The sequence below is a fragment of the Durio zibethinus genome, chromosome 2, assembly GCF_047325235.1.
Source record: "Durio zibethinus cultivar Kanyao isolate XHJ-2024 chromosome 2, ASM4732523v1, whole genome shotgun sequence".
Classification (NCBI taxonomy): Eukaryota; Viridiplantae; Streptophyta; class Magnoliopsida; order Malvales; family Malvaceae; genus Durio; species Durio zibethinus.
The window spans coordinates 31,376,041-31,396,790 of record NC_143163.1 but is presented as its reverse complement, the minus strand read 5'-3'; the positions used below and the strand labels follow the sequence as shown (position 1 = coordinate 31,396,790).

The 20,750-nt window shown below is 30.2% G+C and overlaps 1 non-coding gene and 1 pseudogene across 1 annotated transcript; one reads left to right on the top strand and one right to left on the bottom strand.

Moving 5' to 3' along the window:
• Nucleotides 1–20,448, top strand: part of LOC111317664 (uncharacterized) — a 108,294-nt pseudogene extending 87,846 nt beyond the window's left edge.
• On the bottom strand, nucleotides 17,496–17,569 carry TRNAV-AAC (transfer RNA valine (anticodon AAC)). The gene has a single exon. It is a non-coding gene; the product is annotated as a tRNA-Val (tRNA).
• Nucleotides 20,449–20,750: the final 302 nt, after the last annotated feature.

Sequence of the window (20,750 nt, the reverse complement as noted above, 5' to 3'; positions counted from 1 at the left end):
TTTTTTTCTTGTCCAAAATCATCAGCAACTGAAGAATAAAGAAAATGATACTTAGCTTGATGTAGATCTATCAAGGTAGAAGTGAATCCTTGAAAGAGTACGTCACACGTTTTAATGATAAACTCTTCAGGTCCAAGCTTTGGAATAGGATGCTACAGTGGCCACCCTGACAAGTGGGCTAAATAACTGAGAATATCATTTAAAGTGCACCCTTTCCCTATAGTCATTGAAGATTTTAGTCAATGTCTTATTCATTATTAAGAAATACATCAAGCTAAAGTTACAATGAAAAACAACTAAGATAAGAGAGGCTAATCCCCTTCTCTTTGCTCACAAAAAAAAGGAAAAAAATCTACAATCCCCTAAAAAAGATGGGTACTTTAGTGCTCCAATAAAAATATATGCTTTTCATAGAGATTACAACAACAATACTAAAGCTTGTGTTGACCTAATGAATGAGATAGACAATTTGATTAGAAAATGTCAGCTAGGTAGATTTGTGGATCGAGAAAGGCATGGATAAGGGAAAAGATTTCAAAAAAAAATAGTAGGGAAAAAAGCCAAGAAAGAATCAAAAAAAAAGAGAAAGAGAAGGGAGTCAAAGTGGTGGTAACTAGAGGGTCGAATAGGAAAAAAAAGGAAATAATGTGGACAATAGGCCTATTGTAGTGATAATTAATGTAATCATTAGGGGGACTTCAAAGTTGGTTAAGAAGAAGTTTGATCAATGGACAGTTATGGCCATTAGGTCTTTAACAAAAAAAGAGAAAGATAAGCTGATCTCATTTACCTTTGAGGATCTAAAAAGGATCTAGTTCTTACATGATGATGTCAGTGTCATTCAGGTTGTGGTCTACAACCATATGGTGAGGAGGATCTTTTCTGAAAATAAGAACTCAACCAATGCCCTATATTATCAATCAAAGACCCAAAATTTATGTTAGCCAATCAAAAACAATAGAAAACATTATACTTGTGCTATTTTTTGAAAATAATATCGATAAATCATGCAAATAAGATTTAAGTTGAGCCATAAAAAATAATTTGGGCAGCTACTAAAGAATAACGCTAACCTATTTCTATGAAACCCATTAGATGCTAAGGATTGGTCCTACGGTAATGGTCTACATGTTACACACTGATTTGAATATTAAACCAGTTTTGCAAAAAAAAAAAAAGTTTTACCTTTGAAAGGCAAAAAGCTATTGAAGAAATGGTAGGTAAGTAATTGAAAGCTAGTTTCATCAGGGAAGCATACTACCTTGAATAGATTGCTAACGTCATCATGGTGAAAAAGCATAATGGAAAATAGAGAATGTGCACTGGCTTCACCTAGCTCAACAATGCTTGCCCAAAAAATAGTTTTCCTTTACCCATCATAGATTGATTTGTAGATGATAGTGTCAAGCATGATTGGCTTTGTTTTATGGATACATATTCAGGCTATAATCAGATCAAAATATTGAATGAGGATGAGAAACAATTGATATTTGTGATCAAAAAGAGCTTTGTTACTTGGATGAGAAACGGTTAATAAGCACAGCGAATTCACCTGTACATGTTACTTGGATCGACCTTAAAGTGACAAGTGCTAACTGACTTAGTTGCTGAATGCACTTCGGTTGAGATAGAAGAACAGCCTAGCATGGCTGACAATTTGAAAAAAAAAAGACTAGGAAACTTTTTATAGATGAATCTACCACAAATCAAAGAAATAAAGCTAACCTAATTCTAATCAACCTAGAAAACATGCAATTCTAATATGCTTTAGAGTTTGGGTTTTAGGCTTCAAATAACAAAGCATAATATGAAACATTAATTGATGGCTTAAGAGTAGAGCTAACTTGAATGCAAAAAGTATTTTAGTATACAATGACTTGTGGCTTGTGGTCAGGCAAGTTAATAGAGAATTTGGGGCCTGTGAAAAAGGGATAAAGTATCTAGATAAAGTACTAACATATCTGGCAATGTTTTTAAAAGTCGAGATGAGAAAGATACCAAGGTCAGAGAATACTTTGGCTTATTTATTATCTAAGCTAGCATATGAAATTATGATAGACAGCTTAACATATGTCTTGATAGAGGAGTTAATGAAGAAAAACATCAATAAGAAACAAGTCAGCTAGATTGAGGAAAAAGAGTTTTGAATGTCTTCAATAAGAGCTTATTTGATGACTAGAGAATACTTTGGCTTATTTATTATCTAAGCTAGCATATGAAATTATGATAGAGAGCTTAACATATGTCTTGATAGAGGAGTTAATGAAGAAAAACATCAATAAGAAACAAGTCAGCTAGATTGAGGAAAAAGAGTTTTGAATGTCTTCAATAAGAGCTTATTTGATGACTAGAAAACTGTCCAAAGATGAAATTCAAGCCAAGGTCCTAATGAGAAAAGCTCCTCAGTATACCATAATTAATGGGAAATTATACAAAAAATCCTTTAATTTACCTTATCTAAGATGTGGGGATGAAAAATAGGCAAACTATGTTACTCAAAGAAATTCATGAGAGAATATATCGAAACCACCTCAAACCTTAGCCACTAGGGTCTTAAGATAAGGATACTATTAGGAAATATGATAAATGCTAGAGTTTGCTCATGTGTAGTATCTCCCCTTGATCTAACAGACTTTTATAAAAGTCCATGGCTTGTCATGCAAGAGGAGTGGATTTGCTTAGTCCAGTCACCCTAACCACTAGGTAGAGGAGATTTATGCTAATAGCTATTGACAACTTTACCAAATGGCTTAAGGTCGAAGATTAGCTACCACAACCAAGACTCAGGTCAAGAAATTTGTTTTGGAAGAATATCATTTATCTATTTAGCTTACCTTGGTCCATAATGACAGATAATGGAAGGTAGTTTGAAAACCTAAAGTTCAAATAATGGTGTTCCAACCTCAGCATCGACCTAAGGTTTATCTCAATCACCTATCCATAGTCTAATGGTCAGGTTGAGGCAATGAATAAGGTCATACTTGAAACTTTACGAATATGCTAAATGAACCAAAAGAAAATAGGCTAGAGAGCTTTCTAAAGTGTTATAGCTTCTAAGAATGACCACTAAAGTCCCTATAAGGGAGACCCTTTTGAATTTGGCTTTTGGTACAGAAGCTATGATCTCAAATAAGATTAACCTCCTTAGGCTTCGAGTTAAGCTTGACTCTGAGGAGGGGAATGAGGAGGCCTTAAAGGCTAATTTGAATCTGACTGAAGAGCAAATAGACATTATTCTGACTAGGATAGCAATATATCAACAAAAGGTTTCTAATTATTATAACAAAAGGGTTCAATGAAAAGGCATAAAAATGGACAATTTGGTACTCAGAAAAGTGAAAGTTTCTGAAGTCGATAATCGAGGAAGAAAGTTGGCCCCAAATTGGGATGGCCTTTATATTGTAAAAGAAGTAATTAGAGTTAAAACTTGTAAGTTACAGGACTTGAATGGAAATCCCATCAGAGGACATGGAATATGGATAATCTAAGAATTTATTACCAATAAAGCCTTTCAAGTTGAGCAAGTTTTATATCGATAAGGTCAACTTGGATTACTTAGTTTTGAGCTAAATAAAATTGATGTTTGGATATACTTTATCCATTTATTCATTTATATTAATTTGAAGAAATGGTTAATTAATATTTAAATGTATGACGTCCAAGCTCAAATAACAATAAAACCAAACAATTATCTAAAACTTGGTACAAATCATACATGAAGATTTTCATGTTCAAGGCATTTGAGTTGATGCTTAATGAATCTTTATGCTTGACCAACAATTATTAATAGTACTGAGCTAATACTTAGAAAATTCTTTAAAGAATTAAAGTTTGAAGTGTCTCATTACAAATAGTAAAGCTCTCAATAATCGATCTTAGACTTTGAATAGTTTTGGAAGAATTATTTAGAATTCAAGTTTGAGCTAAGATTCATCATTGAGCTAACACTTTGATTTATTTGAAATTATTTGAAGTTACTTTTTGTCCTTTATAACTTTCATAATTCCAACTACTAAGCTAAAACTTGAGAAAATTATTTGTTGTAAAATATGTATTACTAAGCGAACTTAAGTTACAAATGCATAAAAAAGAACCAAGCTGAAAGATTGTAAAAAAAATTCCTATTCATTAATGAATGTATAGTATTTCTAGATTAGAACAAAAAATTACAAAAAAAAGATAAATAAAAGGAAAAATAAAAAAACTATCCTAAGCCTCATCCTCAAGCTGTTCCTTAGGAGTTAGCGTTTGTGGCTCACCAACTTGGGTTTCCACATTGGGCTCCCACCCTATTTGGCCTTAGCTTCAAAAACAGTGTTCACTGCAGCCTCGATCTCCAAGTCCTCATTGTCTTGGACTTCTTCTATTGGTGCCGTTATGTGCTGGGACCTTAAATTATTTATGCTAATTGATGACAAGTTAAGATTAGCATAAAAAAACTTCACCTTCTTCAAAGCTAAGTCAAATGAGTCAAAGTCATAGTCTCAAGCAAAGTTAATCTGCATGTTATAAAACTTGTCGAACTCAAGAAAGTTCTTAACGGCCCACTGTTCAACTTGTATTTCGATAGTAAGCTAATTCTTTAGCCTCTCCACTTCAGCCAATGCTTTGTTGCTATAAGCTTTTTAGACTGATATGTCTTCAAACCTTTGGCCTAAATCCTCAACCTTCTTGCCAAGCTTTTCATTGATTTTCTTGAACTTGGTGTTGGAGACCTTGAGCTTCTACATCACCTCGGTGAGGGAGTTAAAGTCAGGAGCATAGGTTTTGATGTCCTGTTCAATCTTGTAGAAATAAGCGAGAGCTCGATAACAGTGCATCAAGCCTTATCTCATGTTTTGAAAGACAAAGGTTGGAAGCCATTCAAAAATTACAAACAAATACCCAAGCTAAATGATAACAAATAAAACAATATTGGTTTATGAATTATACCGAGCTCATAGATAGATAAGCCTATTTTGGAATGGTGACCCGCATGATCTTTCTCACCATTTTAGGATCCTCATAGGCATTCTTCGAGGAGTCAAACTCCACATTGATTAAGACCTTTTTTGAGAAGGGTTGAAGCTCAACTATAGGCTCGAAAAAGGAAGACTTTACCTTTGGGCATTTATAGGGCTTCTAAGTTATGCTATTCTATTTCAACTTTTAAAATATGGCTGGGCTTTTGCCATCGACCTAGCCTTGTTAAAGAGGTGCTAGCTCAATTATTTTTATTCCCCTAGAAGGAGAACCGAGCTGAAGAGAGGCTTTGCCCTTCCCTCTTCTGAGAGGTTATCAAAATCGCTTGCACTTCGACCACACATGTTGTAAAGTAAAGTTAAAATGAGAGTTAGAACAAAATTAACAAAAGCAAACTCATTATGAAAAGTTTATTAGTAAACATTTACCCTAGTACTTGACCTCTATAATGCTATAGGAGGTTAGATCATAAGCATTAATTAGTAACTTTTCCCATTTAAGGAAGTCATTTATTAGATCTCGAACACTGAGCTCGCCTGTGCTTATGGGGTCAATTTTGGCTTTTTAAAAAATGTTCAGGCCATTATTAAGTTTCAAGTTTTTTTAACTTTCACTATACAAAGGAAAAGACCTTCAAAGTCTTTATTGAGCTCAGGTAGTTGCTAAAAATGCTTTTCAATGGTCATGTTGTCACATAGAATTAGCTCTTATTATAGGGTTGTTTCTTTACCACAAACAATTTCTTGAATAGGGAGATAGAAGGAAAAAGACTTAATTTTTTACCAAGAATAACGAATCCTACTATGTACCTAAAATATTTTGGGACGACTGAGTAATAATTGAATTATAAGATAAAATAAGCTCTATAACAAAAAAAATAAAGAAAATCTGAGGCTGGCCACTATATAGTCCCAATATACCTAAATCGAATTTGAGTTTGATCGTAAAAACATGATGAACTGAGCATAAGTTAGGGCAATCCTTGGGATTGGCCCTACCCTTTAAACTTCTCATTATCTCCTTAGGGGTTATATTTAGGGGACAAGGGTATAAAAGGAGGTAAGGTCTTTATCATCAACATTTTTAGTACCCTATGCCTCTTCTTCAATTTCACCTTTCTCGTTAGCTTGGCTAGGCCCTTTTGGCTATTTAGAGCTCTGAGCTTGCTCAATTTAAAAGTCTCATCACTAGGCTACTCAGCTTTTAAAGAATGAGCAAGCCCTGGGCCTAAACAGGGCTTAAGACCTTCATTACATCAAAAGAATAAAAAGTTGAAGAATAGTTATAAGACTTTTTAGACTCAGAGGTGGAGCTAAAACTAGACTTTGAGTTTAGATTATTAGCATGTTAGGAAAAAGAAAAAAGGTAAAAAAGGTAAAAAAAGGTGTGGATTATTTAGAGAAAGAGTAAAAGAAGTAGAAAAAAGGTTAGAGAAAAGAGCCAAACTATCCACGCTAGTGAAATTGAAGGATTTTGGTGGTCAAAATCAATTACGACAAAAACTTATCCATCATATGATAAACATTTTCCCTCTCATTAAGGCATTATCCTTGATTTATTTTTTACCTTCAGTAAACATCAAATTTAACAAGTACGTAGCTTGGCAATAATCCCTTCCTACAATGACACAAGAAATTTCATCATCTAAAAGAAATGCCTATTGGTTGAGCTAGCCTCCCCTGATTTTTATCCTAAAGTTGTTAGACATGCTAGAATCAAAATACATAATGAAAAGGAAAAAAAGTACCAAAGTGTTTGAGAAGAAAAAGGTCAAATGAGAGAAAGCTAGAAGATTTTGAGGTCGGATAAAGCTAATTGGCTTGAGAGTATAAAAGTTTAGGTAGAGAGAAAATAGAACCTTAGAGGGCTTAGAAGTCCCAAATCAAATAAACATTTTAGATTAAGCCATGTCACCATAATGGCTACCGAAGATGACACTTCACATTCTTAGTCTTAATTCAAAGAATTACCAAATTTTCTCTCTTCTCAATAAATGCAAATTTGAATCAATCTATCTAAGAGGCATGTTGCTTCACCCATTACAGAGATCTCACCATGCAATACCTACTAGTATCACGTCAACCATAAACGTTGTATTATATCAAACTTTACATGATCCACCATAAAAAAATTCAAAGTACGATGTCAATTATTAACATAATAAGACATCAGGTATGTTATAGGTACTACAAGTGTGACATCGATCATTTCATATCAACACATGTCGACCACGTCATCTTGAACCTAAATAATATTACCACCCTATTCATGTCAATATTTTTTGTTCATCACCTCAACAAACTAAGTTCGAAGCAATCATCAAACTAAAATTTTAAAAGAAATCTACACTTAATCAACAGTTTAGTCTAAAAAATGATAGCTCAGTTTGAAAAATGATAGATCGATCAATCCTATTCTCATTAGTCTAACACCTCAGATTGTTTGGTGAGGAATAAAATGTTAGAGGCATTTTAGATTTCAAAAGGCAAAATGGACTTTTTCCTCTTTAGTATAAATTAGCTAACAAACGAATGAATTCTGGATATTTTGGCTGAATTGACATGTTATGCTGACCTAAATTTCCAAGGTTTGTTTTAGTTCAACCACCTTAACAACCTATAACTAGTGTCCTAGGATGTTGACTTGTCATACCCTGAATGGACAGTAAATTGCTAGCTTAACTTAGACCTATGAGGTTAACCCTAGTCCCCTAGGTTGACCTTGGGTTTACTAGGCTCTGAACTCTCTATCACACAGTTATAAATAGCCTTATCTAGGTATCTTTAATCCATCTTGAATTTTAAAAGCCTTAAGCCTTTATTTGATTCCTTTGTCAATCCTACTCTTAAACCGATCTTTGATTTGAGTGTCAAAGCATAAACACTAAAACCACCCCAACCTTTGTTGTTGATCATATTTATTTTCCTTTTTTTTTGTTTTTTTAGGTTTTGTCTTCTTCGAATAGCTCAACATAAATAAAACCTTATGAAATATGCAGGGATTGTTGGATATTTCAATGACTTTAAAATTGAATTGATTTTAACCAAATATTTTGGTTAACAAATTATACTGATTCTAGTGACTTTTTATGGTCATTATAATAAGATTTTATGACTGCTATATTATGATTTTATAAGCATTATATCTAGATTATATGATTGTTCAAGTTATAATTTTACTTGATTTCCAAATATTTCTCACATAAATATCTCTACCTTTCATCCACCATCGGCATATAAATAGAGACACATATTTACATTCAAAATCAACCATTATAATTCATTTTATTTCTCATTTCTTATTTTTTCTCTACTTTTTCCTTCATAGGTTTTATTGTTTCTAATGTTCTTGTAACTCTTACGACTCTTTTGATTTAATGAAACTGGTTTTTTATTTCATCTATTTTCTATAAAGGACCAACTCTTCCAAGGTTTGGTTTATTTTTAAGGTTAAAAAAATGATTCTATGAAACAGAGATTCCTGATGAACATGAAATTTTAAATCTTTTAAAAGAGTAGGTATTTGTAATTCTTTATTTTGTGGAATTGCTTTAAGTTATTTTTTCCATTGTTCCCTTGTCTTTTCCAAAAATCTTCATTTGTTATCTTTCTTCATTGCTGCTCTTCTTAAAAATCTTCATCTATCATTTATCTTTCCTCTCGATTGTTACTCATATCTTTTTTTCAAACTGTTAGGATCTCTTATCTCTCTTCAATTTTCATTAGATCTTTCTTTTTTAACTAGGAATAGTAATTACAGTGAGATTTCTTTTTTTACTTCATCTCTTTCAATTTAAAGTTTAAGCTATTTGGGTTTATATGGACAATATTTTTTCCTTTTTCATTTGTTTATATTAGGATCATGTAAGCTACAGAGCTTTACTGTTTGTAGTTGCTTTAGGGCTTCATTATTGATTGTTATGAGTTTTAAATAAACATATCTCTACTTTTTCATAGAGTCTAAGAAATAAGAATATTTTGTGGTTAGCTTATTTGGCCAATTGGTGTTGTTAGTTACATTTCAATTATGGCTCTTTTTTTTTTCAACTGTGTTGATTCCTTTACCAACAAAATAACATGCTTGATTGATGTTGCAAAATGGAATAGAATTAAGATTTGGGTGCCAACTAGTATTTCCTCTAGCCTTTTTTTGTAGGTGTCAATTGCTACCTACCTTTATAAAAACCATTTGAGGTAAGGTAATAAACAGTGGCAAATAAGATAATAGTACCAGTAATTTTTTTTCTCATCATGATAATTTGTTCTAAAGTTTCAAATTTGATAGCTAGATATAAAGACCATAAGGTATAAAAGTTAGGGAAAATATGAAATGATCTTATTTACATTTATTGTTGTAATTATCTTTTTCATCCTCTATTGTTATAGGTTACTATTTTAAGGGTCTTGGAATATGTCATCTTCTTTGGATGTATACAAGGGAAAAAAAGTTTCCAAATCTTCTCTTCCATTCTTCTAGTTGATTATGGGGGTTAAGTAAAGTACCCATTTATGATAATTTTGAAATATTTGGTTCGTTTAGAGGATATTGCAATAAACTCAAATTTATCTAGTTGCAAACAATATAAAAACATCATAAACTAAATAATTTAATGTAAAAAAATAAACATTTTCTCTTGTATTGATTGTAAGAAGAGCCATTTTATTTTTGCTTAAGCCTCTCTCTCTTTAAGGCATTGACTTTTACATTCAAATATTGAATCTTTTTCTCTTTTTTTTTTTCCTTTTGCTATAGCAAAGTCATGGTAGATTGGCATGTATCACGAACATGACCACTAGGAGTTGTAGCAGGGATCAATAAGAGATAAAGATTTTGATGGAGAAGAAATGTAATCTTATGAGAAAAAGAAAGAATATTCTAGTCCCACACCAAGAAAACCTATGAAGTTCGCAAGATTTTCCTTTACATGGCGCCTTCCAAGTGTTTCAATAATGATCCATAGAGTTAACAATTTAGCAAGCCATAAAACCAATTTAGCTCAATAATCATTAACTCTAGTAAACATCTTTAATTGTTCAAAGATGTATGGCAAACATGCAAATATAGAGTCAGTTAGAAATGAGTTAGGTGAACCAATTTATGATGAACTAACTTTGAAGATTGTGAGAAGGTTCAGCATGATTAACCATTGAACATTGTGTTTGTACAAACTAGCACATATGATTTTGTTAGCATGCTAAGATATGCTGAAAATTTCATTTTGATATACAACTTAAGTTGGTCATGCCAAAACTTATATAATATTTGTATGATATATGAATGACAAGACAATTACGCATATAATATATTTATGATGCTTGAATAGAAATACAATTACTCATAAATGTGAAAGTTTATATCTTTATGATGTATGAAATCCTCGTAGGAGACAGGGAATTCCATAGGTCATTTTTCATCCCTAGTTTAGGCACTTAATATAGGCATTCAAATCGTATGTATAGGGCATTCGATTGCCATGCTTACTTGTAGTTTTTATTTGATTTTCTTTAATGGGCATACGAATGCCCTATATGGGGCATTTGAATGCCATTTAACCTTGTAGCTTCTGTTGGATTTTTTTTCATGGGTATTTGAGTGCCATGTCTAAGGCATTCGAATTCATTGCAATCTTGTATTCTCTATTTGATTTTTCTTCATAGGCATTAAAATTCCTTGTAGCCTTGTAACATTTATTTGATTTTTGTTCATGTGCATTCCACTTCCATGTTTAGAGTATTAGAATGCCCTACATGCATGCATACATAGATTTTGCAAAAAATTTGCTAGCAATATACTTGTACAACAAATTTAATTATTAAATTATTATTTTTCTAAAATATCATTCAAGTTTTTAATCTATATCATCAAATAGAAGAAATACATCTAACATATCATTCAAGTTTTTAATCTATATCATCAAATCGCAAATTAAAAACTCATATCCAATAGTTGCTTATGTCATCGTCAATTGCTTTATTTGTTACTTCAAGCATGTTTTGTTTTTCGATATAGTTAAAATTTTGACATACTTTTGCGTAATAAGGAAATTTTTTATTCTTGACCCACTTGTAACTTGGATTAAGCTGTATTCAAATGTATAACAAACATGCATATAATCAATTTATTTGATAACTTTAAATATCCAGTTCCCTAAAAATACAAAGTAACAATATATACCTACAATCATCCTCCCATTATTTAACAAAACCCACTACTTGATGATTAATTTCATCCCAAACAAATGTAGGATTATGGGCAAACAATGTGGAAATGTAATAATAATCCCCTTTCAATGATTTTATTTTGATTTTAACATCAATCTTTTTAAAAACCTGATTAGGCAACCTACTTATTAGCAAAAGCTTGAATCTTCTATACTAATTTGTTCCCATATGGAAATCCTCATGAACACACTCATCAAAATAATCAAACAGTATTTGCATTTCATCAAAGTCCAAACAATCTTAAGCACTTTACTTGAAGTAGTCATGACTAAAATAAACATAGATATCAATGAGTAAAAAATACAAACTTTAGTACCTAAGTTATGATATATACTTGTTAATTTCTATAAAAGACAAACTAGTGAGATATGCAACAACTCTACATCGCCATTTTTTTTTCATAAGAATTACATGACTCCAATTTTATTAGCTTAAACCTAAAGCCAAGCCTATATTGTTAGTTTATCTAAACTTGATCAACTAATCTAATTATATTGTAATCTTTCTTTTATATATAATACAACCCTAAACTTTTTAAATAAAGTTAACTCAGGATCAAGCCTAGTTAAAAGTCACTCCAGCAAAGCACCAATATTTGTTTAACTTTACAACAACTATATAGATTATATCACATAATAAACAAAAATTATGACCATTTAAAAATGCAAACATTGGAGAACAATCAAAAAATTTTCTATTCATATACCAAAACCTATACATAAATGAAACCTTTAAATTATGGATTAATTGGAAGTTATATTAAGACTTATGAAAACTTGCAAAATGAATTTAAACAAAATTTACCAAGAAATGAAACTTCTCAAAAGAACACATGCATCTAAATACCTTCTCAATAAATTAACCACTTAAGAAAATACCAATTCAAGAAAATAAGTAATAACTTGAATAACCAAATAGATAATGAAAGATTTCCCAACCAATTGAGTTTTTGTAAGGGATTTCACAATATGTTAATGGCTTAATAGAAAGGGAATGTTTTGCTCACTAAATTAAGGTTAATTGGGTGGGCTTAGTTGATTTAGGGATTTGGGTTTGAAAATAAAGGGTTGGACAATGGGATGAAAGAAATCAAAACTCCAAATTTAGGTAAAAAGAATAGGAAAAGAAGAAAGAGGGGAAAAAATTATTTTTCCTCGATAGAAGGAAATGAGAAAAAAGGGAAGTTTCAAAATTTTTTTCAATATTCAAATTTAAGCTTTTTTTTTTTTTTTAATTTGTGAAGGGATAAAAAAATAAGTATCTATTCCTATCTAATTCTATAATCTATTATTGTTAACCAAACATGAAAATAAAATCAAATTAATTTTTACATTGTACCAACCAAACAATAGAATATATATATATATATATATTCCATTCGATTCCCTATATTTTCTATTCTCACAAAATAGTAATTCCATTCTCCCTCTATTCAATTTCACAAACCAAATCTGCTGTTAATAAATGATGTAAGTTATTAAGAAAGATCTGTTATACTTTGAAGGATAGTTCTTTAAACCTTTCTACAATAAATTTCATATTCCAAAAGGCATGAATTTATCCTTAAGGATAATGTTACCACACCTCAAACAATTCTTGCTTTTATGTTTTTTCAACAAAAATAGCAACATTAATTGAAAATTAGCATTTATCATTTTTAGAATGAAACAAAGTTAGACCTAAACTATCAACAATCGTGTAATCTATTAATGGAGTACTAAACTCTTAATTTCAGTATAGAGGGTTTAAATCTTAATGGCCTTAAGTATAAAAAATGTCATATCTAAACCTTAGTTATACAAATTTATTAATTTTTAAAAATTTACATCAAATTTAACATGAAAAGGAAACTAAAATATATAAAAGATGTAAAACCCTCAGCCACAAAAACTAATATTATCAAATTGTACCAACAAAACTTTTGGTCTTACAATGAAATACATAAAAGAATAACAATTAATTTTCAATTCATATCTTAAAATTTAAATAATGAAAAGTAATTGAAAATATAAAACAAGGTAACCTTAGTAAACTTAAATAAAATAAAAAAATGATCAAAGCTTTTTGTTTTTCCATATTAGAGAAAACAGATAAAAACAAACAATAAAATAAAAGTAAAAGAAAAAAAAAAAGCAAACCCAAAAATTTATTGTTATTTACAAAGCTGAAGATTAAAATTGTTGCCAAGAATGAAAACAAAATGCTTATTTTTTTTCCTGCTAGGTTTGTTGATGACATTAATTGTTGCGCAAAACCATTCGATTTGGCCACCAACCCCCATAATGGTCCCAAGACTACTTTCACTTTTTTTCTTGTTTCTTTTTTTATATATCTCTCATTCATCGTTGCTCCTCCTTTTTCCCAATGGGAAAGGCCAAATCAGGCATTTCATCCATTCCTCTACATTTCACATTTGTTTTCCTTATTTTGTTTTTCATTTTTGTTTTCCCAATCCTCCTTTGAGAAGTTTTAGCTTTTGTCCTTTTTTTTTCTTAGATAATTAAGCAAATTGGTGTTATTATTTAAGAAAAAAAGAAAAAAAATGAAAATGTTTTGTTAAGTGACAAATGTTGCTCAATTAACCCCTTAATGGTGGTAGACAAATGTCTAGCTAGACTTTAAATCCTAAAGCTTGATTTACATTATTATTATAAATACTAGAGTTTAGTCCATGCTTCACCACGGTGCTAAAAACTACTTAATAGGGGAAAAGAAAGAAAATCAATAAAAAATACTCATAACATAAGAAACTTATAAACATCATAAAAAAAAAATAACAAACAAATAAATGAGCTTTAAATGTAATAAAAAAACTTAAAACAAATGTATAATAAATCCTATCCAAAATGAAATAGGATTATAAAGAATGATATAAATTATATCAAATGGAATGAACAACTTTATTATAACAGAATTTCTTAGAATAGAGAGTTTAGAATATAGGGTTTAAATTCTTGCTAGTGGACTTTTAGGACTTGCATCTATAAGTACCATCAATCTAAAGTGAGAGTTATCAAGTGTAAGATAACTATGATTGATAAGAATATGCATTATCTTGAAAAAGGCAAGCATGAAAAAAGAAAAAAATAAAAACAAAAAAAAATGGCAAAAAGTCCTTAATATGGAGGCCAAATCAAATGTGCAATAAAAAATATGCTAGCAATAGAGAATGCTCTAAATAAGCAACAAAATCAATTCCAAAAACTTTTCACCTAATTGTCATTAGTTGTACACTTAATTTGGTGACTATTGTGCATGTTCAAATTGTAACACAATGCTTACTTCAATGTTTCCTAGATATATTATAATTTAATAGTACCATAGATTGCAAATAGCTTGACAGTGTTAAATAAGATTAAAAACATTGACCTCTTACATACGAAGAGCCTCATTGAATGATAACATCCTATGAAATAGAACCAACAACATTGAAAATGCAAAATGAAGGCTTTTAGCATCTATATTTGATAAATGTGCAAAAATTTCCCAGTTTGTGAGTTCCACAATATGCCACAATGCTTGCAATTGCTTCATTACTCCAATTGGTCCCTCTATGTAAAAACTTTCAATAAAGCCATGTGAAAAAGCATATATAAGTGGAAAAGATATAAATGATCAAAGATTAAAACACCACTCTTAATAAACATCACAAAGCACCAAAATGCATCTACATTATCTTCAAAGAGAATAACAAAAGGAGATAGCAAGTCACTTATACCTACGATCAAAATCCCACCAAAATAGTTAGAATTAAACATTTAAAACTCTAAACTTAAAGTTGCATCTTTTATAGTTTTACACCAAATAATAGCAAATCAATAAAAGAAAGGTTCAGCAAACCATGTTATGAGTAGAAGGATAAAACATTGATAAGAACCTTGTGACAATGTAATCCATGTTAGCCTTACTTAAAGACATAAGTATTAAAAGGCCAATCATGGACTAACCTCTATTGCCATTGTCACTACACATCATAGTAATCAATTATCCTAAATTTGCTTTCATGTTGTGAATTAAACCAAAACAAACAAATAGTCAAAATGAAATTAAGAATAAAATATCAATGGGAAAAACACAAACCTAATTATTTACAAAAATAAGCCTTTTATTGCTTCAATCTTACCATTATATTGGTGTTTTGGAGCCTCAAACATACATACCATCTCTTTTGAATCCAAATAACTTTTTATCTAAACAACAAAAGATAATAATAATAAAAAAAAACTCATATTATACTTTTGATTAATTAAGGGCAATGAAAACAACAAAAAATCCTAAATTCGAAATTCTTACTTGAGAAATATGATCTTCATAAAAGCAAACATCACAGACCCAATTTTCGTATTGCATATTGATTTTATCTTCAAAATTCTTTTTTTTTCTTTAGCTAGAGTTTCAAGCTATTGTTGCTATGTTTAAAGCATCATAACTAAACACTCAAATATTTCATCCCACTTTTAACGCTCTAATGAGACTTAATAACATGTTTCATGTCCATTATGCAATAAAGATAATAAAAATAATAATTTTTTTTTTCAATTTTCAAGTTTCCATTGACATTTTTTTTACAAAAAAGGAATTTATAGAAATAAACTTTAACAAATCTTAACAGTGCTTAAATATTCAACAAAAAAAAAAGGGTTATCTATCAATATAAAACTTAAAGTTCTTGCAAGTCATTTTAACATATAGACAAAAACCTATAGTTTCTATCATATAAATAAACAAACAAAACCAATATTGAAGCTGATAAGATCATATCCATTGAATCATGTATAAAAAAATAAGAAAAAAAACCCAAATTTCTCCTATTCTTTAAAAAGAAAAATTAATGAAAGAAATAGATAGCTTATAAGGAATCAAAGAAAGTTTAATGTTAATTTTTTTATGAAGATCTATCGTCAATGATCAGCGATCGATGGTAGAGGAGAAACTTCTGATTTTCTTTTTGGAGAAAGTGATGAAAGAGTAATTAAAAGGGCTACTATTTTTTTTCTAGAAATTTCTCAATGAACAATTTTTTGCTTTGTTTTTTTTTCTTTCAATTCTAACCATTTTTTTCATTTATCTCTATTCTTAATTATTAAAAAAATTTATTAAAGACCAATGAATGGGTGACAAATGTAATCAAATTAGATGCCTAATGAACAGTGGATATGAACAATTGACATTGAGAGACTAATATCTATATATAGTTATAGATTTAAAACAATCTATGAGGGTGCACTAATTGACACTTGTCCAATATTATATAATTGTTGTTCGCTTTCATTTGATTGGTTTTGAGTTAATTTTTTTATTACAAAGAAAAAGAAAAAATTGAATGAAAAAAAAAGAAAAAAGAATCTATAATGAAAAGAGAAAAAAATTCTAAAATGTAGACAGAGAAAGAAATAAATAAACCTACACAAAGAAGAGATAGAAAAAAAAAATAGAGAGAAAGAATAGCGAGATGAGAAAAAATCTTATTAGAATGGATCAGATTTAGTAGTACTTACCAAAATTTCCTATTACTAATGAAAAAAAGTAAAAAAGAAAAAAGGTAAAAGGAAAAACGAATAATAAAAAAGAAAAACTAACAAAACAAGTAAGACTAGTAAAAGAGAAATAAGGATAATAGTGGGGAGAAACCTAGAAGGCAATGTTCCTTTTGTTATATATACACCATTTCATGAGTTTATCATATTTAACAAGTATGATTAGAATAAAAATATAAGATTATATTATTTAGTTATATTTAAAAATTAATAAATTACATAATAATTAAATAATATATGATAATGTTCCAATATGTCTTATTCAATATAAAAGATTTATCATCAATTTATTGAATAATAATATAATTAGACGTTTAGAATTGTGATATAATATTTTCTTTTTGTTCATTTTCTTTTTGCATTGTTGAACAGGTTGCTTCAGCGCAAAATGCCATTTCAAAAGTTTGTGACATTTTTGTTAGGTATGCAAATATAGATAATTAAGTGGATATATGTTGTCCTATTATTTATTTATTTATCAATTCCTTGGAGCAAATATTTTAATACATTTGGGATTTATTTATATAATTATGGGTTTTGTTTATAAATATGTTATTTTATATAAAAACTTTTTTTTAATTTTTTAATTAAAAAGAAAAACCATTTACTAGTTCCATCGAAAACAAAAAGTCAAGTCAAGTCGTTTCGGGCTCTAAATTTTCCAGTTTGCAACCAGCCCAGATAAGGGAAAACCAGCCCAGTTCCTCCGTCAACTCTTATTTGGAGAAAAGTGAAAAAAAAAAAAAAAAATATATATATATATATATATATATACTGGCGTCGCCCGGACTCGAACCGGAGACCTTCAGTGTGTTAGACTGACGTGATAACCAACTACACCACGACACCCGTCGGCGTATCTTCTTCCAACTTTTAGATATTTTAGATGAAATAAGAGATATTTTAGATGAAATAAGAGAGAAAGTTCTGCTCCATGATACGGGATAGAGAGATTGCATTGTAGAGAGTAGATAGGTAAGTGGAACTGCGGAAGATACAGAAGATGGGAATGTGTTCTACTTCTATGTCAACGTTTCTCTTCACTATGGCATTGGCAGCAGCAGCTACCACAGTCATAACCAGAAGAACAACACCACTTTATTTCTCTCCTTCCCTTCAACAAAACCCTTCTCTCTTCTTCTTTGCCCGCACTTTCCCGACCAACCCATTTCTCTTCTCTTTCTGTTTTCCCAAATGTAGATTCTACTAAGTTGCAGGTTTCTGCTTTTAAGAAAGAAAGGATACTACCCTCTTCGAAATGGACGCTTCTGATGACGACGACAATGAATTATTTGATTTTTATGATGAATTTGACGGTGGTGATGAAGACGACGTTGAGGAGATGTTTCTTCCGGTTGGGAATATGAATAAGTGGCATGAGAACAAGCCACGTTGGTTCAGTGAAGGGAAAGTATATGATACTTCTATTGAAGGCAAGCTGCTTGAAGAAATTGAGTAAAGCAGACAAGCACAATTTGTTAAAGTCAATAATCTCAAAAACAATCCTCTCAAATCTGGTTCCAAGAAAGATGATCAGCAAAACAAGAACGGTTGGGCCCTTCCAACTTTATATCAGTTTCAAATTTATTTAAAGGGTTTGCCTCTTTTCAGTCCGATTTCTATGGCTTCTGTCACGTGCCTTTTTCCTTTTTATTTTTATTTTTTTCAGTAGCTGAAGCTGTTCCAAGTGGAATTCGTGTGAGGGTGGTTAACCTTCCCAAGAAAAAGAACATTCACCGGGATTTGAAAGCTGCTTTCGATGGGTTTTCTGGAATAGCTAATATATCTTCAGCTGTTTCTGGGGACAAGAAGACTAAAGACCCTGTTTGCAGAGGTTTTGCCTTTGTTCATTTCAAGCGTGAGGTGGATGCAACAAGGTGTGATGTGATAAATGATTGTATTGCAAATTGAAAAATTTTTTTTAAGAGAAACTGATGACAAAGGTAAGGGATGGTAATTTTATTCGAATCTGATGGGAACTTGGTTTTTTATTCAAAATAAAGTGTGATGGGTATTATATAGTAGAAATAAAAATAAAGATGAATATAATTTTAAATTTTTATGAGGAATGAAATGAATTATATAAAATTTATCTTGTACTTGCAACTTGTATATTTAACAAATAAATTTTTTATTAAATAATATAAATTATTATTTTAGATTAATTAAAATTAATATATTTTATTTAAAAAATATTACCATATATTTATAAAAAAGTTACATAAATATACATAAAAATAAAAAAAAACTAAAAAAATAAATTTTGGTTTTATTTTTTAAAAAAAGTTATAGATATGGGCTCATTAAATATTAGTAGGGATGCAAATGATGATAGATTTAAAATATTTATTGGATATGAATATGAAATGAATATAATATAAAAATTTGAGAATGAAAATAATGAATGCTTTATCTGTCTTTCACCCTACTCATTGACATTCTTAACAAAGGTGATAAGAAAAAAAGGTTGGTTTTATGAATGACCTTTAATTGTAGTGAAATTTTAATGTACTACCTAAATTTAAAAAATTTTTAATATAATATCTAAATTATAAATTTATTAATTAATATAATATTTAAGAGTTGTTTTATCTACTATGTGTCATCATTTGAGGTAAGTTATGTTAGAAGTGAGTATGAAGTTAGTTAATAGATTTATAGTTCAAATATTACATTAAAAAATTTTAAAATTTAAGTATTGTATCAAATATTTTATTATAGTTTAGAAATATTAATAAAAAAATAAAAAATAAAAAAAGCTAGCTGCACGAGTAGGAAACTATATGAAATTCATGCAATAAGATTAAGAACCGGCAAAACTACTGCTAGTATAGGCGACTATTTGGTTAAGATGGTGTTTTGTAGGAGATTTTGAAGTTTTTATTTTATATGCAATATTGTATAAGTCTAATTGATCTTAGATGGCATATCATTCTTGTTTGTAGAGAGTTAGCATTGTACTATGATCCTTCAACTGAAATAATGTTTTCTTAAGGCAGGTTTGTACAAAATTTCTCTGGACATAATCTAACATTTAGTAGGATTCAGAAGCAAATAAAATGTGATATGATGAATTGGCCTTACCACAATCCCACTCATGAATAATTGAGTGATAATGATTCCATGACACCTGAAATGGCAGTTTCTGGCTTGATAGACTGTCCTAATGCTCATTTTGATATGAATAACTCTTCAGATTTATGATTGGAAAGTGTATATGATGAATTCAATTACTAGGATGATGAGTTTGGTAGAGTGGAACTAGGAGACGGTAGAGACAATCTTAATGTTATTAGTGAATCGGAGCAAAGTAGTGGTAATGACATGGAACCGAAGTTTAAGCATGTAGCAGATTCAATTTCCTCAAACCGGCTAGAAAGAACTAGGGCTCTTGAGAAAAAGCTACTTGCTAGAGAAGAACAGCTAAGAGTTCCAAAAGAGCAAAAGGGTCAAAAGCTAGAAAGAATTAGGTTTATCGAGAGAAAGGTACGTGCTAAAGGAAACCAGCAAAAAGTTCCAAAAGAGCAAAAGGTTCAAAAGCTTGACATTCCAGGATCTGCAAAGAGTTAGCTTTCTGCATTATTGCAATACTTTGGTGAATGATTTTTTTTACTTTAACATGGTTTAAAATTCAAAGTTGGTTTATTTATTTGCGCAGGTTAAAGACTAAGGATAAAGCTCCCCTAACGGGGGTCTTCTCCAAATATGGATTGAAACAAATGGTGTAGATTATTTGATATTGCTAGATGCAAACATGAACCATAGCTGCAGTTTAGCCAGGGTAGCATTTAGGTTTAAACTGCCTGCCTATGCAGGAAAAAGAATGGTCATCATAATAGCCATTTTTGACAAACCTTTAATTCATGAATTCTATTTTCCTGTATTCCAAATGAATACATGTGAACCCGATTATGAAGTTTGTGGTATTTTTCAAGGTGAATCATTCAATCTTCACAAGCGTTTTTTCTCTTTTTTTCAAAATTGTCAAGAGTCGTCCTTTTGGGCTTTGCTGTAACAATGGAATTCCTTG